Source organism: Equus asinus, chromosome 15 (genome assembly GCF_041296235.1).
Source record: "Equus asinus isolate D_3611 breed Donkey chromosome 15, EquAss-T2T_v2, whole genome shotgun sequence".
NCBI lineage: Eukaryota > Metazoa > Chordata > Mammalia > Perissodactyla > Equidae > Equus > Equus asinus.
Window position 1 is genome coordinate 17,061,598 of NC_091804.1, and position 23,588 is coordinate 17,085,185.

The following is a 23,588-nucleotide window of genomic DNA, read 5'->3' on the forward strand; positions in this document are numbered from 1 at the left end:
CGTTAGCTGGGTACCACACTCTGTGCAGAAGGGAGAACCCGAAAGTGGCCTCTGCTGTGGTGCCGCGGAGCCTCCGGGGGTGGCATTACTGAACTCCAGCAGCGCCTGAGCTGTGACGCCGACGAGCGTGTTCTTCTGAGGATGGGTGATTGATGTGCAAGAGCTCCGAGGCCCAGGAGTAAATGAGTCAGCAGCAGGGAGCAGGAGCAATGAAACAGGGGTATTCTCTGGAATTCTTGCTTATTTTGGGACAGTATGATGCTCTTCTCAGAGGAAGCAAATAAAGTGTTAGTGGAGGGAGTTGGGCTTATGTAACTCATTTCTAAAACAAGTGGGCGACGTCACTGAAGGAATCAACACCTTCATTAAAGAAGGTGAACAGAATTGAGGTAAACACAGCTGGCCTCCTTTCAATGTAGACTGATACTATTCTTAGCTCTACCACTAATTAGCTGTGTGAATTTAGGCAAGCATTCTGGGCCTCGGTTTCCTCAAATATAAAGTGATGGGGCTGTCCTTGGCAATGTTCCAGGTACTTACCAGCTCTGACATCCCTCAATTCTATTGAATATTAATAAGAAGAGCAATTTTAGTGATACTTGCAATGACAATAGTAGCTAATATTTATTAAAAGCCTTCTGTGTGTCAGGAACCGTGCTAGATGCTTTAAAAACATTATATCAAAACACATGATCTCATCATTTCCTCCAAATAACTTTATGAGGTAGGAAACACTATTATTCTGATTTTGCAAATAGGGAATCTGAGACTCCAAGAGGTTAAGGTCCTTGGACAAAGTCATGTACAACTAGTAGATACTTGATTGGGTCAGGATCCCAGCAGAAAAGAGATGACATGTTCAAAAGGATCTAACTGAGAACCATTTAACAAAGGGGCTCTTTTTGGAGGTGTGGGCAGAGCTAAAGGAACCAACAGGGTATGGCCAGGCACTGGGACTGGCAACAGTAGGGAGCTGAAGGGGCACAGGGAGGAAATGGATGTCACTGGAGCCTGATAAGGCAGGAGGAGAGAAGAGGGGTCCCCTGGCAGGAGCTGTGGCCACTGAGAAGCACAGCCACCACCAGTACCACAGAGAAGCTGGGAAGAAGAGAGAGGAATAGTCCAACCTCTCTCTCTTCTTGCCTTCCTACATCCTGCTAGACGCTCCCACTGCCTTAACCCAACCAAAGCCAGAGGGTGAAGGAGCCTGAGAGTGCAGTCCATGGGGATCAGGCCCCTGATGTAGGTGCAGGGAAGAAAAGAAGAGAGAATGGGTCTGGGGATCAAAGGGAGAAGCAGCAGAGAGAGGATTACAGCATAGCAGTTGCTGAGTCCAAGACCTCAAACTTTCTCACTGGGTCCAGCTGGGTGATAGATGAAAAAGAAGCAACAGTGCATATTCTAGACAATAATAGGATCATTGGAGCTTGAGGAGACCTAAATTCATGGCCACTGCCCAGGTGGCCCTGCTTGTCAATGTTAATGGCATCATATCAACTCATACCATAGTAGACTGACTGCATTTGAGAGTTTCCCCTGGAGGCATATTAGTGGGTTACTAACATTACAGGACTGGGCATGCGGGGGGTGGAGAGACACTACTTATAAGTCTTTTCATAAATAACATAATAATGTTCAAATTTGGAATTTAAGTTCCCAGAAAGAAGGAGGCTCAGATATCCACAAACACATGGAAATGTACTCTTTACTACTCTTTGCATGGAATCGTATGTGCCTCCGACCCACCACTCACCCATATCTCTTTCCCTTCCATCCACCACACTCCGGACCCTGTGGCACATCACTATCAGCCTGTTTCTGTGCTGTCGTCTTTCGCCCGCAGAGACTTCTCCTTTCTTCACTTGATGAAACCAGATTTCTTCTCCAGAAAATGGATCAAAGTTCACCTCTCCTCTGTGAAGCCTTCCTCACCTCCCTGTTCACTCTCTTATCTACATTTCTTTGCACTAACTTCTATTGCAGCACTTATCGTTATGTTGTAAAGATTTCTGTTTGCTTCTGCGCTGGACTGTGAACCCGTAAGAGAGCATGTTAGTTAAAAACAAAAAAGGAGTAACACTAGCCAACATTTATTTAGCATTTACTATATACATCAGGCACATGTATCACCTCAGTTAAGCCCCACAACCACCCTGGGAGATAGGTACGATTTTTATTGTCATTTTATAAATGAAGAAACAGGCCTAGAAAGATTAACTTGCCTGAAAAGTCACATGATTATACATGAACTTACAGATGTTTCCGGAAGTCATGTAAGTCTGGAATCCCTCTCAAAAAACACACTATGACCCATTTCCTACAAAAACATAGGAAGTGAAAGGAATTTAACTCTACGAGCAACGTTTATTTATTTTGACACATACATTATTTTTTTTAAGAAAATATAATAAAAATGTTAACGTTTATTAATTCTGGAGTCTTATTCTATGGGTGTTTGTTATATTAGTCTCTGTATTTTTCTGAATTAAAAAGTTTCCCAAATTGAACAGAAGCACAGAATACTTACATGGTGTTTTACATGTAGTAGATAGGAAATAAATATTTATCAGTAATGATGACAATGAGAAGGCAAGCTATTAACATGCACAAAAAATTAACACAAAGCAAGTGAAAATTCAGACAATAAAAGCTACATGAATTTCAAAGAGCTGTTATAGAATATGAAAGGATGTCTAGTATCTGAAGTAAATCTTAAACAAAGTTCTCAGAATACCAAAAAACAAAAAAAAAAGCTGCACCTGGCTCTTGAAAAATATTCACTGATTAAATCACAATTCCATGAAAAATCCACAGTTGTTCAATTGAAAATCATTAAACATGATATAACCGTGTATTGATTATTTCATGACAAAAAGAAATAGTAACAACAACCACACCAAATCACACGCACAGTAGGTTGCTGGTAGCTTCTACCTAGTCCTGAAATCTTTAGGTGGCCACACTCCCTTGAATCTGATTTCACTCTTATTTTGTAAGAGAATGTGTATGTCTCTGACTTAGTAAACAAACACAGGGTGAAAACCGAAGTAGAAATTCTAGATATCAAAAACAAGCAAGATTTGGCTCCAAACTGCGATGAAATTGCAACATTCTTACCAAGTGTATATGAAAGCTGATTTGCAGGTCCCACCCCACTACGCGCACATAAAGAGTGGAAAGACTGCCACCCTCACCTTGCATTCTGTCCCTATGATGCCCCTGGTCTTCAAAAGGAATAAAAGGGAGGTTCGCTTCTGGTTTTAGACTGGGCAAGTTACATATGGGTTGACCTAAGTGAAAAATAGCCATTTAGAATATTTGTACACATTTTGCAGTTTACCATATATGAGTGGGACAGGGTGAAATTAAACCTGACAGAAACGTGAGTAGAGGGAAATGAGAAGGGTAACGAAGTAGTATTTAATAGTCTCTTAAGAATCTCTGTCTCAGGATTCTTTGCATTCTATCTCCTCATTGGATCTCCCAACCCATTCCCTTGGAGAGCCAAGGGTTATTACATATTTATAAAAAGCTTTTCAGGTAGTTTTGATCTTCCACCAATATCCCCCACTCCCAACGGGAACTGCCACTGAAATCCATTCTCCATAAGCCTACCAGAGTTACCTTTACATATCACTCAACCAACAGGAAATTTTCCTTGCCCAACTCCTCTGAAGGTTCCAAAGATCAATCCTTCACAATTTGGGTTCTGCCCACATTTCAATCTTCATCTTCCAAAAACTCCACCACTCTATCCATAGCTAACTATGAGGTCCCTGGATGCCCCTACAGGGAGATTTAGCATTCTTAGTAACAACAACAAAAGCAACATTCTTTTGAAGAAATTTGAGGTTTAACTTTTCAAAACAAAGCGTCAAATCCAGTTGTTAAAGGTCAATCAGAAATGTGACTCATTCTTACTTTATGGTTTAACACTGATTGATATCACATTACATTTGGGAGGGGCTTCATACCGTGGTCCTATCACTCCTTAGGTCCTCCAAGGGTCTTACTCCAGTCTTAACTCAAACGTATCAGGCTCTTTCCCACCTACAACCCTTTTCAGATCCTTCTCCCTCTGTCTGAAACATTCTCCCAGCCCCACAAGCAGGTACTCTGTGTCTACCGGGCCTGTGCTTACATTTCTTTGAAGACAGCTTAAATATCCCTGCTGCTTTGAAGCCTCCAGCCCCCTCCCATGAAATCACTGTCATGGCTAACACTTACGACCACCTACTATGTACTGGGCACTGTTCAAAACGCTTTGCATAAATTTCTCATTTAATCCTCAAACATTTTTGGGTGATGCTATTATTATTTCATATATTATTATGAAACACTTGAGGCTCAGAGAGCTTAAGTAGTTTGTTCAAAGCCACACAGCTAGCAAGCGATAGAGCCAGAGACAAACAGGGCGTGTCTGTCTCCACTACAGTTGGCCTCCTGGCCTCTGCCCCTTGGTGGCAGCTCTCATCTCACTTTGTCATGACCTCACTGGTTCACCTCTCTATCCATCTGTCTGTCTCTCTGTCCCACTAGATTGTAAGCTTCTTGGGTGCAGGCCCCACTGACAATACACTGTTAGTGTTCCAGCTCAGGGATCCTGAAAGCTACCTGGAGGAAAGACGGGAAAGGAAAAAAGAGTTCCTCCAATAACCCTGGAACCATTTGTCAGACCGTGGGCTGACGTTTTCCAGGGCTCTTCATATTTTCCATGGTAGCCTAACCCAGTTTCCCACTTTTCCTCATTAGTGTTCAATTCCACTGCAAGGAAACATCCTGACCCCACGCCTGAGCAGCCTGCGTGCGCTATGGTACATAAAAAAAGAAGCCTTACAAATAGCAAGTGTTTTGAAAACCCTTTACTATAGTCCCATTTCCCCTACCTACCTCCACCCAAAAAAAGCTGGAGTTATGAAACGCATGCTAAATATTGAGCCATTAAACTTAGGAATATTGAGAGAACTGTTTTCTTAAAAGCTTATTTTTTTCAGCTCTCCTTGTTTTGCCCTGAGTGTTTTTAGCAGTTCAAACAGGTTGGGTTGCCCACAAGGAGCAGGGCACAGGTTTTTTCCACCCCGTAGGTTGAGGTATTCATTCCCACTTTAAACCTCTCTAAATTTATGTGCCAGTATTTTCCAAGTAGATGTATTTGTAGGTATGTTCGGGATAGAGCTGGACATTCACAGTATTGACTGAGACTGGGAGATGACAGCTGGACAAATTCGAGGTTTCGAGCTTCATCCTCAGCCCGACCTTTGGCAGCAATGGAAATGTTTGCACTTTGCAAAGCTTGTCATTCTCTGTGTATGTGTGTGTGTGTGCACGCGCATGCGTGTGTGTGTGTGTGTGTGTGTGAAAGACTTTGCTTTTCAGAAAATATAATAATATTATAATAATTGCTAGAATGGGTCAAGCACAAGTTTCTGGGCTCCTGGGCTCCTGCTGTCCACGGTTTTGGCTCTGAGAGAGATATCATGACATAGTATTATATTATGGTTGTAGCTCTATATGTCTCTTATGATATTTCTCTCTTTCCAATCCTCTCCCCTATGTCACCACCACTTTTGTGACCTAGCATGCATTTACAATTTTTTCTTTCTTGGGGGGGGGGGGTGTCAGGTTTACTGAAGTATAATTTATTTACCTTTTTTAGTGTACAATTCCATGAATTTTGACAAATGCCTGTAGTCATGTAACCATTGCTATAATCAAGATAAAGAACAGTTCTCTCACCCAAAACACTCCTCGTGCTGCTCCTTGGGACTGAACTTCCCTAATCCCCAGGTCCTGGCAACCACTGATCTGTTTTCTGTCTTATAATTTTGCTTTTTCTAGAATATCAAATAAATTGAATTATACAGTGTGTAGCCTTTTGCGTCTGGCTCCTTTCGTGTAATATAACGTATTAGAGACTCACCCACGCTGTTGCATGTATCAGTAGTCCGTTATTTTTTTTTTTCTTCTGAATAGTATCCTACTGATTGGATGCACCACAGTACATTATTAGTATACCAATTATTCATTCACCAGCTGATTGTTTCTAGCTTTTAGCAATTGTGAGTAAAGCTGCTAGAGACAGTTACATTTGGCTTTTGTGTGAAACTAAGTTTTCATTTCTTTCAGATAAATACCCAGGAGTGGGATTTCTGGGTCATACGGTAAGTGTACGAATATATAAGAAATTATAAGAAACTGCCAAATATTTTCCAAATTAATCCACCATTTCTTCACTCATCTAAACATTTCAAGAGACCTTAGCAGGGTTTCTGATCCTGTCCATTAATGCCAAAAGAAAGTCAATGACATGAGTATAAAATGGATCAGACAACTCATGATCCCAGTTCAGTGAACACAGGAATAATGTATGCACTATTACCATTTCCCAGGGCTTTCAGGCTGGCCTTTGTCATGGGATGATGCCTACAAGAGTTAACTTACCTCCCGTGGATGACTCTGTCCCCACGTTGTGAATAAGTCATTCTGGCACATGGGAAGACCAGGCCTATTATTAACATCCATTTCCAGGAGGAGCTGGTGAGGCCTGGGGAGCTGAAGAATGCCCTGGAATTTAGATGTTCTAGCACCTAATTCCTACTGTGACAGTGACTCACTGGGTGATTCTGGTACATCCACTTGATGCTCCAGACTCAGTTTCCTAAAGTCTGAGATAAGATTGCCCTGCTGACTCAATTCATTGCTTGGGATAAAGTTGGTTACAAATAAGAAGAGTGTCATACAGGGGCATTGAAGCTCTGAGTTTCATGTCATCATAGGCCTGGGCACCCTTCTTCCCCAGAATGATAAAGCCTATTGTTATACCATTCCCTAGATGGAGACTCTCTCATAAAGAGAGGTCACATGGTTGGTCCTATGAGACACAGTGAGTCAGAGTTGTTTAAAGAGTCCCCAGGACTCTTCACAATCTTTCTGAAGGTATTCACTGACTCGCTGAATCCCTTCCTTCTAGAATAATTTTACAAGTTGAAAATATTGTTGGGCATATAACTTGGCCCTTCTCAAAGATGTTAATAGGTGAAGTCATCTCCAAATTGGCCTTCTTACCTTTAGTTGTCCATTTCCCCACAATCAGAATTCTTTAAGAAACTGGTCCAGGACGGCCTGTAGGCGATCAAACAAAAAAGAGATCCTGATATATCTATAGCAAACTCTACGTAACCATACTCTCTTGAGTGCTTTACCATTGCTGTGCACACCAGCTTGACTTCCCATGGCCAACACCTGCATCTCTGTCATGGGACTGCCCTTGGGCTGCCAGAACCCACTTTGCCCTGCACACTGCCAACAGATGTGCTGTGAATTCAGGTTCTACTGGGGGCAGCCCTAACCAATGCCTGATGAGCGCTGGAGTCTTTGGCTGGGATAATACTGAGGTGTGTGTTTTCAGAGTTCTCCATGGGTTTAAGCTTCAGTGACCTTTGTAGAAAGTGCCTTAATAATATACCCTTTATTGCCTGCCTGTTCTCCCCCATGTCAACCTCAGTACAAGTCCTTGTTCTGTCCAAATAAACTACTTTTTGCCCTCAAATCCTTGCCCTGGCTCTGGTTCTGGGGGAATCCAAACTAAGACGGTCATCAACATTTGATATTTACATACATGCATATGCATTTTGTGCTGAGGAAGGATCTGTAGTCTTTCTCAGACTCTGAAAGGAGTCTGTGACTCTTCTCAAATGATTAGGAACACTGCTAACACATTCTTTTACTTTTTTGAAAATCCCCTCTCCCTTTCTCCTTGCACTTCACTTCTCCCACAAACCTTTCAAGTATTAGCCCCTTGCTATTAAGCCAATCTATAGGAGAGAATCTTAAATTTATCCACATTAATATTTAACTGACAACAACTAATGGCAAATAATTACCAGGGACATTTGACTTGAAGTTTTATTGAAGCACAAAATAGAAGAAATAGATTTTGTATCTATAAGGAATCCAAATAATTCTGAACACCTTAGAGGAAAATTTTAGTCAAAGCAGTAAGGGAAAAGAGTCGGGTCAATTGTTGAGCATTCTGCTAATAAAACATTGCTTAATACATTTTCCTCACATACACGAGGCTCTGACGGTTGAATTTATATATGAACACATAGTCTCATATACACACCAAAGACAATTATAAATCTTATAAGCATATAGGACAGACACAATTGCTTTTAACTGTCTATAAAAGTCAAGGTGTGTACCTTTCTAGAAAAGGTTAGCAGCTAGGGGATGTCATTCAAGTCTTTTTACTTGCTGACTTATGACCTGTGATTCTTTTAGTGGTTCTTCGTCCTCAAGTTACTTCTAATGTACTAACCGCACACACATACACTGCTCTCAAATCAAATGCATAATATTCTTTCACATCCAGGATCAACATCAAGGAGTATCAAACACAGCGGCTGACAGTCCAAGGCTTCCTTTTTGCTTTCAAGGAGCTGCCAAAACATACAAAATGAAACACTCCGATTCACAGCAGGGCTCTTTGTCAGTTTACCCGATCTGAAATTCAACACTATCATAACTCCTAAAATTCTCACTTACTTGCCTTAGGAAAAGGAAAAAAAGTCATTTTCCCCAGCAGAGGACTACCGTCTGTTTGACAAAGCTTGCGTTTGATCTTCATGTGTCTACTCTACCCAACAAACACAGATCAAATCCTGCTTCTGTGACATGGGGAAGAAAAACAGCCTTGTGACTTACTACAGAAAAGGTATGAATGTGACCATTGCAATGTGAGTATTGTCAGACTGAACCACTGCCTTGTGAATAGAATCCAGTCATTGTAAAGTAGCAGGAGGTATGTGCACCTATCATTTCCACCATCTGCAAAGGGAGAGATGTCTATACCTAATCACATCCACTTCCTTCAAGCACAACTGACAATCAGGAATCCCGTGGCAAGCTAAATACAAGTACAGTTTAAGCTGAATGAGTTAGAATTGCCCATATGCTCCCTGGAAGCCATGTGGATGCTCAGAAGGAAATGTCCATTCTGAGAGGGCCACCTTGGGATTTACAAACATGGGGAATTCACTTGGATAAAATTTTAGCTACAAAACAAGGCTTGGTAAAATTCCCCAGCCAACTAAATAGGATTTTGTGCCAACTTGGATGCAGTTCTTGTGGTTCTGAACAAAGAGCTGAAGTAAATTGTAGGAGTTGGGAGTTCATAAAAATGCAGAACTTTTTTTTATTAACCTCACTTATTCATAAAATTTCTCTCTCTCTCTTTCTCCTTCTCTCATTCATGCCTCTTCCTTTCCTCTTATACTCTCTATCTCCACTTTTTATTGAAGTACAAAACGAACACAGAAAAGGATGACATCTTGATTAATTTTCACAAAGTGAACATAGTTGTATAACCAGCTTCCAGGTTAAGACCAAAAGATTACCCCCCTTGTGTCCCCTTCTAGTCACTACTTCTTCCACTAACCGTAACTACTCTCCAGACTTCTAACTCCACAGATTTGTTTTGCCAGTTTTTAAACTTTACACAAATGGAGTCATACAGATGGACTCCTTTGTGTTGGCTTGTCGTTGTTGTTGTTTGCAACATTCATCCATGTTATCCAAGTTCTAATTTGTTCACTCTTGTTGCTGTATAATATTCCCTGGTATGCCTGTACCACAATTTATCTATGCCTTCTACTATTAATAGGTATGTGAGTGATTTCTAGTCTTTGGCTATTACAAACAGTGCTACCATAAGCTTCTTAAACAAGTCTTTTGATGATCACACACACCCATCTCTTTAGTATACATACTCAGGAATAGAATTGCTGAGTCACATGGTATGTCCAGCTTCAGTAGCTACAGCCAGGGAGTCTTCCAAAGAGCTTGTATATTTGGTGTTTTTCATCTTTACATGTTAGCTGTTCTGGTGTGTGCATTCTTCTACTTTTAGCAAGTGTTTTGTTTGTTTGTTTTTGAGAATATAGCATGTTCCAAAGCAAATCCTAAGCACTGGGACAGGCACAAAAACCAGACCCTAATCTTAAAAATTTGTCTGATAAGAGAGACAGAGAAAGAAATCCTCACATAGAATTTACAATAGTGAGAGATATAATTAAGGCAAATATCAAACGCAGCAGATGCAGCAAGGGGGACTCAACCAGCTCCTCAGAGGAGGTGATAAAGAGTCTATGAGCTGGTGCGAGAAGGACAAGTAGAACCCAGAGAAGATGAAGAAGCAGAGAGAGAAAGAATCAAGATGTGTTTAGCGCCCAGCAAAAGGCTATGGATAGCTGGAGCACTGTGCTCTTGTCAGGGGACAATGGGAAAAGTGTGCTGGGGAGAAGAGCGTGATTGCTACAACAGGGAGCTAAGAATTTGTTCACGAGATCTTCATGAGGCCAGAGAGGCTTTTAAAAAGGGTAGTAACCTAATCAGATTTTTAAAATAAAATATTGGCAACCATACAGAGTCTGCAAGGGTAGAGGGGATATTGGTGGCATTTATATTAAACTTGCTGTAAGGTTAAGAGTGAAGGCTCTGCCATCTATGACTGGGTTCAAATCTTGCCCCCAGGATTGACTGACGGTGTGATGCTGGGCAATTCAGGTTCGATTTTGTCAAGTGTACAGTAATAGTTCCAACACCTCCTACTTCCTGGAGCAGTTGTGAGGGAGATTAGCCAAGCAAAGGCCTCCGCTGCAGTCTGGCAAAACAGAAGCACTCTAAAGGTGCTAATTACCAGGTTAAACAAGGAGATAAAAAAAGAACCAGACTGATGACTTATGCCTTTCCTGTGGAACATCATGGGTGTTTTATGTACAATGTGAAAAGGTGATAAAGTTGATACGTTTGAAAATATTCTCTGATTCTAATTATGCATTCATGTGTTCAACAAACAGGTATCATGGGTGTTTTATGTACAATGTGAAAGGTAAAAAAGTTGATGTTTTGCAAACATTCTAATTACACATTCATGTATTCAACAAATAGGCCTTAAGGCTCTCAAGGAGGTAAGCCCTATGCCAGATGCTCTACATACTAAAGGAAATCGGACTGCTCTTCCTCTGGGAACATAAGTACTCAGTGTGAATAAGCATAGAAGAAGCACTCGATCCTTTCTGGATGGCCAAGAGGGATGACGGAGATAATAAGTAGATGGAGTTTTGAAGGGCAAGCTGGACAAAGGGAATGTGTGGGGATAGCAGAGGATAGGGGACAACATGACATGCAAAGAGAACAGAATTTATTTGAAGTAGAGATAAAAAGAGGCTCTCTGAGGCCACTGATTCTGGTTATACTATGCTAATAATATGATAATAATAATCTGCTACTTCATTCAATAAATCTTTATTGAATGATGACTTTGTGCCAGGAAGTGTTTCAAGTACTGAGGATATAGCCATTTATCTAAGATGTCCTGCCATCTTGGAATTTATGTTCTGCTTTTTGAAAGAGACAACAAACAAATAAGGGAGTAAATAAATAAGAAAATGACAGATAGTATCAGACGCTGGAAAGGAAATAGAACAGGTGATGTGATGACATAAATGGTTTAGATAGGAGGGATGGGGATGAGAAAGTATCTCCAAAGAGGTGAGATTGGAGCTGTGGTTTCAAAAGATTGGGGACAGAACATTGCAAGGAGAAGGAATTATAAACCCAAGCCCTCAAGGTGAGATTGAGCTGGAGGGACTGAGTATAACATAACGACCAGGTCATACAGAATCTGGAGGGCAACGTCAGGCGCGGATTTTATTCTAACCACGGTGGGAAGTCTTTGAGTGAAATGGATGCAGGAAGATTAAGCAGAGAAATGGCATGGCCAAAAAGCATACTGGTGGCAAGTGAGGTCAGAGCAGGGCATCAGAGAAGAAAAGACTGTCCACTAGCTTGAAGAGCCCTTCACGGGGAAGTCCAGGGTCCCTCTTTCACGTCAGAGTCTAGACATAAATAACATCTATGTAGCCTCCAATTTATTTAGTCACAGGAGAGGGAGACCCATTTTTATCTTGGAAGATACCAGATCCTTCTGAAAACCTCCTAGGAATGTGTTGGTTTGAATCCCTGAAAAAAATGTATCCAATCAAAAATATCTGTTGCTACTTCCCTGTCAGCCTCCAGGTGGGAGCCGATGGCTCTATTTTTTTTTTTTTTTTAAGATTTTATTTTTTCCTTTTTCTCCCCAAAGCCCCCCGGTACATAGTTGAGTATTCTTCGTTGTGGGTTCTTCTAGTTGTGGCATGTGGGACGCTGCCTCAGCGTGGTCTGATGAGCGGTGCCATGTCCGCGCCCAGGATTCGAACTGACGAAACACTGGGCCGCCTGCAGCGGAGCGCGCGAACTTAACCACTCGGCCACGGGGCCAGCCCCGATGGCTCTATTTTTTTAATCAGTCCAAAAATAAATAAAAGAACATAAAATGTTAATCAAAAGTAAACAAAGGGATAGAATCAAAGGAACCAGGCACGAACAGTGACTTTATGGCCTTTGCTGTGGGGCCAGCAAGGGAATTTTAGATGAAATTCCCCCTTCAGCCTCCAGGAAACGGTGACTTTGTTCAAGGGAAGCAGCGTCCCTGCCCTGTGGCTCTGTGTGGTCCACTGTGACAGGGGCTGGCTTGTTCTCATCCTGTTAGAACAGTGTCAGAATAAGTGACCCCCCTCCTGCCTCCTTGATTTCTCAGTAGAAAAGAGACATTCACATGAACCCTCCACAGGACAGGCCCCAGGAAGTGGGCATAAGAAGCAGAGCTTAGGAATAAGGGTTCGTTTGGAAGACAGAGGTATTTCATCCTGGCTGTCTCTAGCATTTACCCCACAGGTGAGTCAAAAGATTTCTGTTAGTAGAATCTCCAACTGTCCAGGAAAGTAAGCTTCAGAGGGATTGCCGGAGGATGGGAGTCACTGTAAAAAAGCGATGTGATCTTATTTCTTTGGATTTATCTTATGGACCTTTGACCACACAGAGGAAGTAAATAACTCCTCATTTGAAGATGTCTTAGAACACTGGTGTCACTGAAGATAAAATGAGGACCAACTATAATTTTGATCTGAAAATACACACATGTCTTCCTGCCTTGGGTGTTTCTAATACTCAGCAGTTGATCCGGCATATTGAATTAGTTACCAGCTATGAATGCACTATCTAGCAACATTATGCTGCCTGCCCTTTGTCCCTCCACATAATTCTGGAAATCTGCCATTCACTGATCACTGAGGCTTGAAAAAATTTAAGTATTAAACAAAAGGTAATTTTACTGAAAAAAAAAATGATACAATAAATTCCAAAGCCAAAGATGACTAGATTCATAGAACATGCTCGCTGCTCAACTCCCCACTGACGTAGCTTAATAGTGTTTTAATTTATTCCTAAGAACCAAAGCTATGGAAACACCTATTAAAGTTTCTAAAATACAACCTGTTTTCAATATGAATGTTGATGCAGTTAAAGTTCTGTTTCTTCTCTGTGATGTTCTTATTCAAAAGAATGACTATTTTTCCTGATCTACCAAAACCTCAGGTCAGGGCTTCCACCCAAAGTAATCAGGGTCTTTTCTGTCTCAAACATTTTACCACTTTTTGTTTTGCGGAAGTGATGCATTCAGAGCTATGAAATATTTATCAACATAATAGCACTTGACAATTTTATCTGTAATGGTTAAAATTAGCTAATTCCTAGAGGAATAAATTCCATTCTCATTGCTCAGAAGGAAGCTTCTTTCGTTGATTTCAGTCGTGATGACAGTAACTGTAAATCTGATTTTGTGCTAAGAACATGGTTGTCCAAATCATTTATAAGTAACATCAACCTGGAGTTAGATGTGAAAGCAATACCTTACTACTTTCTTCGCTGCCTTCCAATTTCCTTTAACTTATGCCTCCCTACTTTTTAGCAATCCTGCATTTTTACTCTAATATTCTTTTAGATACCTTTTCATCTTATATTCAGAGATAATAGATCATCAGGCTGAATGTTATTGACATTAAATTAATAAGGGACCAGAAACGTGCTTTATCCAGAATCTATAGTAAGGTTGTCATGAAAACAGCTCAGAAATTCACTAGCCCTGCAGCCCCCAGGAATTTCTTAATAATATCCATTATTATGTCACTAAATCATTAGGCGAAGTTTCTCCTCTCCATAGTCTTCACTTCCCATTTCTCTCCCCTATCCCCACCCTCCCAAAAAACCACCATGAAGAAAAACTAGATCTTTCTTTTTGTGAAGCTTCCCCTGTTGGCTAACAAATAACGATAGACCTGTAGGGTTTTGTTTGTTTGTTTTTAGGTAAGAAATAAACACACATCCTTTATATTTTTTCTCTTAGAATTTGTGTTTGATATGGTCAGTAAAACCTTAAAATTTGCTGGTTATTTAAAAAAAGTTTCTCAAACTGAAATGTTTTATTGATTAATTTGATGTCTCACAAAGAATATTATTGATAAATTTGATGTACCATATATAGGCCACACAGGACATTTGTTTATTTACATGCACTTATTCATTTATACATTTATATGCTTAATCATCCTTAGAACTGAATCAATGTCTTGTTTTTACAATTTCTAGTGTGGAGGAAGTGTTTATAATTGAGACCATCTTATTGACTTCACTCATGATTTTAAATCAAGTTATTTATGCTCTTCCATGGGAAGTTTCCACGTCTATTGCTTTTAAGCATTGACTGAATTAAGCTATTCTTAATTCCTGGACAATCCTGCCTTGATTCATGTAAGCTTAAAGCATTAGCGTCAAGAAAATAATCTGTCCACCTTCACTTAACGCAAGCCTTTCATTTTATAATTGAGAAAAGTGAGAGGTGGGAAAGATAAATGATTTTCTTACAGTCTTTGTTAGTGATTCATTCTACATCTCATAAACACGGATTTAAAGTAACTTACAGATAGAAGACGAGAAAACAGAAAACAAATACCGTAGCATCTAAGCAGTGGCTCAGCTTGGCCACAAATATGCTTCTAGGTACGCAAGTGGCAAAAACAGAACACAACCTTCACAAAATCCAGGATGCCTCTGAGCTGCCATCAGATTAATTTACTTAGGTGAAGCTTTGAGTTCCTACAGAGAGCTAAGAACCATGCTTCAATCTGCTACATTCTTAATTAGAAAGCAAGCAGTTGACTTCCAACCTGGTTTCTTTCCTCCATGTTCCCGGTGAGTTATGGGAGAAAGATTATTTAAAATGAAACACCCCTCCCATTTGTTAGCATATCTTTTTCTTTGGAAATGACTGCTGTGTTACTCATTTGTCCTTCACGAAACTATCGCCTGTCTGGTTAGCACACACCTGCATCTCATCACTTCAACCACAGTCTGAGCTCTAAGGGAGCAGGGAACAACTTTAATGCGAACCGTCTTCCATGGTCACGGCAGAGCGTCCCACAAGTAGCACGTGTCAAAATGCTAAACATGGAGAAGGAGAAGGATGAAAAGAAAGAGTAAAAAATATATCTGTGGACTCATCATCGGTCTATGGACCATTTGCTAAGGGTTGGTGGATTGTGCATTTGTGTTTAACCTAGAATGTTTCATGCCCTTAAAGGCCCATGAATAAAATAAACGCTTATTTCAAATGTCAAAACACAAAGAGAAAATACTTATTTTTAAGGGTAACGTCTAGTGGTATTTTTATTTTGCTTTGTTTCAAACAAAATGTTTCAACAATCTTTTGAGCACTTACTCTATGCTGAGTGATTTGCATATACAGATATATTAATGACTAAAATCTTATAAGGCTTCATCCAATGCCCTCATCTGATCTGCTGCAACACTGCCCAGAGTTTCACAAAGCCCCTTCTTTGCCCTCTTACACCTTTCCCTCTGATGCTTCAAAATGTTCTCCATATTTTTCCTCTCCTTACTACTTCCTGTACCACTTCTGATATGACATTGCCAATTTTTATGCACCTTTGAGTGAGTTCTGATGAGAATATTTGGTAACTATATTGATGATTAAGGAGCCACATTTGCAGCATTGGTTTGATACCTAGAATCCCCTCAGTAAATGGCAATTAAGATGATGTCCTATTGAAATGAATGCCAATAGTTGTTCTATTGCAATTTAGAAAAAAACTAAAGGTTCACAACAGAAAATGTGTTGCATTGATAATTTGCTATTGGATAGTCTAACCCACAGCATTATAGTCACTGAAACATACTGAATACAACACAATGACCTAGACCTAGCAGAAGGCTAGGTAAATAATACCCCAGCTTCCTAAGGCAAATAATTAAAACCTCTTCTAAATAAATAAAACCTCTTCTAAAATCACTGAGGTATAAATGTATACTACCTACCAGGAAGGATCTTATAAACATACAGGTTACTATCTTGGGAAAATATATTATTTTAATTTTTTAAGATTCATGATACTGTATAGCTATCACCTGTAGAAAGAAACGAAATATATAATTAAAGTTTTTGAGGCTTAGACATATACATACATACATTTTCTATCTAGGTATACACATATACATGTATGTATCATATTGTATCAATTTTCTATTGTCACAATATTTCTACATAACAAGTTACAATAAAACTCAACGGATTAAAACATGTCTACAGGGGCTAGCCCCGTGGCCGAGTGGTTAAGTTCATGTGCTCCGCTTCCGAGGCCCAGGGTTTCACCGGTTCAAATCCTGGGCACGGACATGGCACCACTCATCAGGCCATGCTGAGGCGGCATCCCACATACCATAACTAGAAGGACCCACAACTAAGAATACATAACTATGTACCAGGGTGTTTTGGGGAGAAAAAGGAAAAATAAAATCTTTAAAAAAAAAAAAAAAACATGTCTACAGGCTGATGGAGTATTGGCTGATCTAGACTGCACTTGGCTGGGTAGTCCTTTTGGTCTCCCCTGGGTTATGGGGGTGGGGGGTGGCTCTGTTCCAGGTGACCCATCCTCCTCCTGGGAACTTCTGGGCTGGCCTGGCATCTTCTTCTCATGACGATGACAGAAGGGAAAGAGCAAGCAAACCCAAACACACTAGCACTTTTCAAGACCCTGCTTATGTCATAAATGCCACCAATCCCACTGGCCATGATATATCTCAAGAGTGGAAAACTCCAGGCATCCCACAATAGGAGGGCACTGAATATGTGGTAAAGAGCATGGATACAGAAAAGCGTAGAGAATTGGAACTAACAATGCAATTTATTATACATATATGTTTATGTATACAGATATCACCTCATTTACCTCCACAGACATCCATACTTTGTCTAAACATGATTGAAAGCTCACTCTTCTTTATCAATAATAAATGTGCTAGCTTCCTGAGTGATAATGTTAATAATAGCCATAATTTATTAGAAGTTTTACCAAGTATTAGACAGCATGCAAAGGGTTTTCCATTCATGACCTAATTTAATTTTTACCACTTAGAAATGTTAATTCTCACAACAGTGAAACGTAGGTAATATTAATTAATCTCATTTTAAAGACCAGAAACTGAGGATCAACCAGGTAACCTAGCCAGTATGTGGAAAGGTCTGGATTCAAATTCAGTTCTATATGCTTCCCAAGTGCGTGCTATTGTTTCTATGTACGTTACCTCATATTACACTGAAAGCCCTCTGCCACTGGTCCCAGCTACCCTTTCCAACACCACTCACCACTCCTTCCCTTCTTGCCCAGTAATTTCTAAACAGGTGCCACATTATAGTGTATCCTTTGTCCAAAGGTACTTCAAATTCTATCTTCTGATATCCCAGTGGGAAAAAGCTTTCTCACTTCTGGTCTACCCCAGCTATGATCTGTACCTATCCTGTAGACATCTCATCATATTCTCACTTAGGCTGAATGAACTATGCCAGCTGACAAGCTCTTTGAGAAAAGGAGACCAATCTTTATATTTCTTTCTGGCATGTAAATTGCAATCAGTAATTTTTAAATAAATGCATTAATAGACATCAATTTTCTCCTTGCAAATTTGGGCTGAACACCAAACAGTTCATGGGGAAGATACCTGTACTCAGAAGGTAATTTGTCTTGCACACAAGAGCCTTTCAGAATGGGAAGACAACTGCTGGAAAATTCTTTTGAAGAAGAAATTTCTTGCATATAAAGGGTGGTTTATAACCAAAGACCTAAGAAAAAGGGAAACAACGAGAGGCAAAAAGGGTGAAGGAAAAGGAGGAGAGAGTCTACAGTGGGAGAAGAAAGTGAAGAAAAAAGGTAGTGACAAGTATTGGCAAAAGAAAGAGGAGGAGAAAGAAGAGGAGGAGAAAAAAAAAGCAATCAAGTAGGGAGTAGGAAATTAGAAGAGAGATGACAGTCAGAGCAATACAGAACTAGGATGTTGAAAGTAAGTCATTTAGAGTTGATCCAGAGAAGGAAAAAGTGAGCAGTCTTATTATTTCAGTGTTTGGGTAGGTTTTCTAATTAATGCTAGAAACTTTACAGGTGTTATTTAAGATCCTGATTGCAGTGAAGATTAACCCAAATCCGAAACTTTTGCCTAAGTGTAAATAGCTTTTGTTTAATATATTCCATTCCTTAAACACATTTTTTTCTTATCTGACTGAAAGAAGGAAGAACACCATTTAACAATCATTTTGCTATGAAATAACATATGGTATCTCATCTTTTCCAAGCTTCCTTGCCAGTGTCAGGAAGGATTCATGGTTTTTGAAAGATCATTAAACACTCCAGTACTGGCTAATCTGAAGTGTCTGGAGGCAGGATGTGTTCAAGCAGTCCACGAGAGGCCTCGTATAAAATTCAATGCATCTTGAGGATGGAGTGTCTTCTCTGGTCTCTGGTTGAAATTCCACACTCTCCAAGAGCGATAATCTCCTTCCTTCCTTGGTTGTTCCAATCTTCATACACTTGTGGGCAGGAACATTTCCCTTGGAACCTTCCAGGGTTTTCAGAGTCTTCCTGAATGTGTCCTAAGATGATCACTGAGAGTTAAGATGCTCAGAAGGCCAAAAGGATTTGATTTACTTATCAGCGCACCCAGGCCCAAAGGCATTCCCTTGGGTCTTGTAATTTTAGCGGGGCCACGTGGTCCTCTACCATAACAAGGTGCCAAATACAAAGATGGTATTCCAGGTGAGGCCTTACCAGGATCCCAATGAGCAAAACTGTTCCTTTCATAGTGTGTAAAATGGAGATTTTCTTCCTGCTGCTGAAGGCAAACCAAGCTGCTTTCCACTCAAATATCATGTTGCAAACCCCTATGAAATTTGCCCTCTGTCATGTCCCTCTAGATCTTTTCTTGGCCTCACTAATTTCCAGGTTCTGAACTCCCATGGAATATCTGTATTTCTCATTAATTTCCACAAATGTATTTCCCTTTTCTCTGAGTGGAATCTTGGCATCTTGAGGTCGGTCTAGACTTCTAACCTACAGTCCTTATGTAGGTTTCTGTGGTCTTGGAGGACGTTCTCCTTTGCCTCATTTCATTACTCTCAAGTAATGAACTTGGTCAAATGAGGCAGTGTGAAGTGGAGCTCAGTCAGCAGCATATGTTGGTCCTCATTCACTGGCTTGGCTTCCTACTGTTGATCACATCCTGAGTCATTTGTAGATGAACCAGCCTTTCTCCTGAAAAGTTACATCAGAGGCAATCCCTTGAAGCACTCATACTAATGGGCTCTGGTTTTGAATTCTGGTGTACCAGAAACAACATATTTATTGAACACTCTCAGCCCAGCTATTTCATTCAGGTGCCACATTCAGGTACAACATTCTGCCAACCAGAGTGGAAAGGCAGACATTACATTCCTTTCACAGCTTCAGCCTAGAAGAGAAGAATTTTTCCATCCCCTCATAAATCCATGAAACATCCCACTCTGTGGGTCTACTATAACCTCTCTTAGGACAAACTGGCTAAATGGAATTTCCTAAATGGTTCCATAAGCTGTTCGAGGATTGCAGGCAAAAAGGGCTCCATGGGCAAACAAGATGGGGAAAAATTTCTACTGTGCCTCTCTCCTAAAGAATGTATATACACATATTAAAGTTTCTAAGAAGATACGAAATATAGAAAACTGTTTTACTTTCTGTAAACCAAAGTTTTCTAAACTTATTTGATAATGACTCATTTTAATTTAATACCTATCAGATACACAGGACAAAGACTACTAATAAACGAGTCTCTAGGCTTTCCTATCTGGCTGCTCACCAATGAGGATTTTGGGTTTTACCATTCACTTTCTTACATTTCTCCACTCTCTGCAGTTGCCTAATATGCTCTTTTGGGCTTCTGTTATGTAGAAACAAGAGACAGGTAGAAAAATAGAAGGACAGGAAGCTCACAGGATAGAGATTTATGGATGCTTATATTTTCCAACGAGTGGCTGCACTGGAGTATTGCATCCCACATGCCCTTCATGCACCTACACTGTGATTTCCAATGAGATGGGACCTATGTTCCCTTCCCTTGAATCTGGACAAGCTCTACTACTGCTATGACTGAAGAGTATTGCTGAAGTGATGTGATGTGTCTTCTGAAGCTGGCTCATCAAAATAATACAGCTTTCACCTGGCTCTCTCTCAGGATGCTTGCTAGCCTTCATACTATAAGAAAGCCCAGCCCCTTCAGAAAGGCTACATGTAGATTTTCTGGCCAACAGCACTAGCTAGGATCTCAGTTAAGAGCTAGTGCCAATCGCCAGACATGTAATGAGAAAGCCTGTGGATGATTCTAGGCCTGCTCTTTGAGCTTCCCTAGTTAACGGCAAGTCAAGCAGAGGTGAACTATTCCCACAGAGCCCTGCCCCAATTACAGAATCATGAGCAAAGTAAGTGTTGCATTGTTTTAAGCCACTAAGTTTTAGGGTAATTTGTTATGCAGCCATAGTGACTGGAACAAGTTGAGAGCGCCCTGGAGTGAGGCAGATGGGTCAACGTGATTTAGCTTGGTTTTAGAGATATATTATGATGGTGATAATTACCAATCAATATGAAATGACTACTAACAAGAGAGCAATTCTTTCTTTTCTAGATCTTGGGGTGCCCACAAATACTGTTAGAATGCTGAGTTCCTTTTCTCTCATCAAGAAAAATCATTCAAACACTTACCACATTTCTTCTTGGGACACTGTTTATTCAGTAGTTTCACTAATTCCTGAGGGGCTGAGGGCTGAACCTTCAAGATTTCACATGACTGTCTCCCTGTCCTCTTCAGAATTAGCTATCATCTCCTGAGAGAAGCCCTGCTTCTCTCCTATCCAGGGATTTTCTGTTATACTCTTCATAGCATTCACCATTATAGGAATTACTTTACTGATTTGATGACTTGTTTATTGGTTGTCTCTTCCCACTAGAATAGAATTTTCTTTCTCGCTTAGTCACCACTGTATTTTCAATACAGTGCCTAGCTGGAGTAGGTGTTTGCTAAATGAATGGATAATATTGAAGGGTAATGGGAAGGTCCCTGTCCTGTAAGTCAGAAAACTGGCTTTTGGGGCTGCCTTGTAGCTCTATAGGTATAGAAGCAAGGCCCCTGTGCTCCATGCCACCCTCACAGGGAAGGCAGTGCAGCCATGACCTCCAAGAGCCCCACAGCACGACTCTATGGTTCAAGTGCGTGAGGATCTCACATGGCCTGAGGTTCAACTTTAGCAAATCTTTATACTATTTAAGCTGATTTTTCACCACAGAAATTGCATTCAATCATTTTAAGATCTAGGTTATAGTTTCATCTGATAAAGCCATTTGTTTTTAGAACATTTGGTCCTTGCAGACATACCTTTGTTCTCAGTCTTGTCTATTTGTTCCAGACGTTGTCCAAACAGACAAAATGGGGTAAATATGACTCGACTCCGTTCATGGTACTTTGTAACTCCTCTTCTCTCTCAAGAAAAGGCTTAAAGGTACAACAATATAATTTATTGGCCAAACTAGAACATTTTTGAGAGTAAAATGGAGTTGTGTTAATAATTACATACAGGAAAACAGGTCTAAATCAGGACTGTCCCAGGCAAACCTGAATGTTTGTTCACTCTTTATTTTCTAAAGCCCAGATGTTATCAAGGAAACAAAGACATATGTCCCTGTTAATTAAATTTTCAGCATTGGTAAAATGAAGAGCCACCAAGGTTTTGATAACGTCATCACGTTATCTGTTTTCCTTATTTTCACAATGGCTTTTTGATGCAAGTGACAATAGTCAGGGACTGGGCAGGAAAGAGAATTTCCCTGGAAAGTGTTTAACTGAAGAGAAATTAGTATGGGGCTGTGCACAGAGATGTGGTAGAGTTTTTTTCTTATTTACATAGATATATATGTGTAGATATTGTTTAATATATATTCACCGTACTACACATATATGTGTATATATAAATATATTTAAGTAATATACTTTTAATTAATAGACTTCACTTTTTTTTTTTGAGGAAGATTTGCCCTGAGCTAACCGCTGCCAATCCTCTTTTGCTGAGGAAGACTGGCCCTGAGCTAACATACATGCCCATCTTTCTCTAATTTATATGTGGGAGACCTACCACAGATGGCTTGCCAAGTGCTGCCATGTCGGCACCCGGGATCCGAACTGACGAACCCCGGGCCCCTGAAGCGGAACATGCGCACTTAACTGCTGCGCCACTGGGCCAGCCCTGGACTTCACTTTTTAGATCAGTTTTAGGTTTACTGAAAACTTGAGATGAGAGTATAGAGTTTCCATAAAGCTCCTCTACCCACAGTTTCCCCTATTATTAACATCGTGCATTAGTGTGGTCCATTTGTTACAACTGATGAACCTATATATATTTTGTTGTTGTTTTGCTTTTTTTCAGGGAAGGATTCACCCTGAGCTAACATCTGTTGCCAATTTTCCTCTTTTTTTTTCCTTCTCCCGAAAGCCCCAGTACGTGGTTGTATATCCTAGTTGTAAGTCCTTCTAGTTCTTCTATGTGAGCAGCCGCCACAGCATGGCAACTGAGAGACATGTGGTGTGGTTCCATGACCAGGAAACAAACCCAGGCTGCCGAAGCAGAGAGCATAGAACTTTAACCACTAGACCATCAGGGCTGGCCCCTGATGAACCAATGCTGATACATCATTATTAGCTAGAGTCCAAAGTTAACACTAGAGTTCACCCTTCGTGTTGTAGATTCTATGGTTTTTGACAAACACGTAATGACATGCACCCACCACTGCAGTATCATACAGAATAGTTCCCTGCTCTAAAAATCACCTGTGCTCCACCTCTTCATCCCTCCTCTCTCTCCCCTACCTCTGGCAACCACTGATCTTCTTCCTGTCAGTATAGTTTGGCCTTTTCCAGAATGTCACATAATCAGCAGCACAGAATATGTAGCCTTATAAGATGGGTTTCTTTCACTAGCTAATATATATTTAAGTTTCCTCCACGTCTTCCCATGATTTGATAGCTCTTTTTTTTAATCATTGAATAATACTTCGTTGTCTGGATGTACCAGAGTTTGTTTACCCATTCACCCATAAAGGACATCTTGGTTATGTCCAATATTTGGCAATTAGGATTAAACCTGCTGTAACATTTGTGTGCAGGTTTTTGTGTGGACATCAGTTTTCAACTCACTTGAGTAAATACCTAGAAGCACAACTGCTGAATCATATGGTAAGATTATGTTTAACTTTGTAAGACACCGCCTGTCTTCCAGAGTGGCT

The 23,588-nt window shown here is 40.4% G+C and overlaps 1 long non-coding RNA gene across 1 annotated transcript in view; it reads right to left on the minus strand.

The window, feature by feature from the left end:
* The window catches only part of LOC123277371 (uncharacterized), a 261,288-nt gene that overhangs the window by 50,899 nt on the left and 186,801 nt on the right, over positions 1-23,588 (minus strand). The window contains exon 7 of the long non-coding RNA XR_011494568.1: positions 7,066-7,122. This is a non-coding gene — a long non-coding RNA (uncharacterized lncRNA). The remainder of the gene's footprint in view (positions 1-7,065; positions 7,123-23,588) is intronic.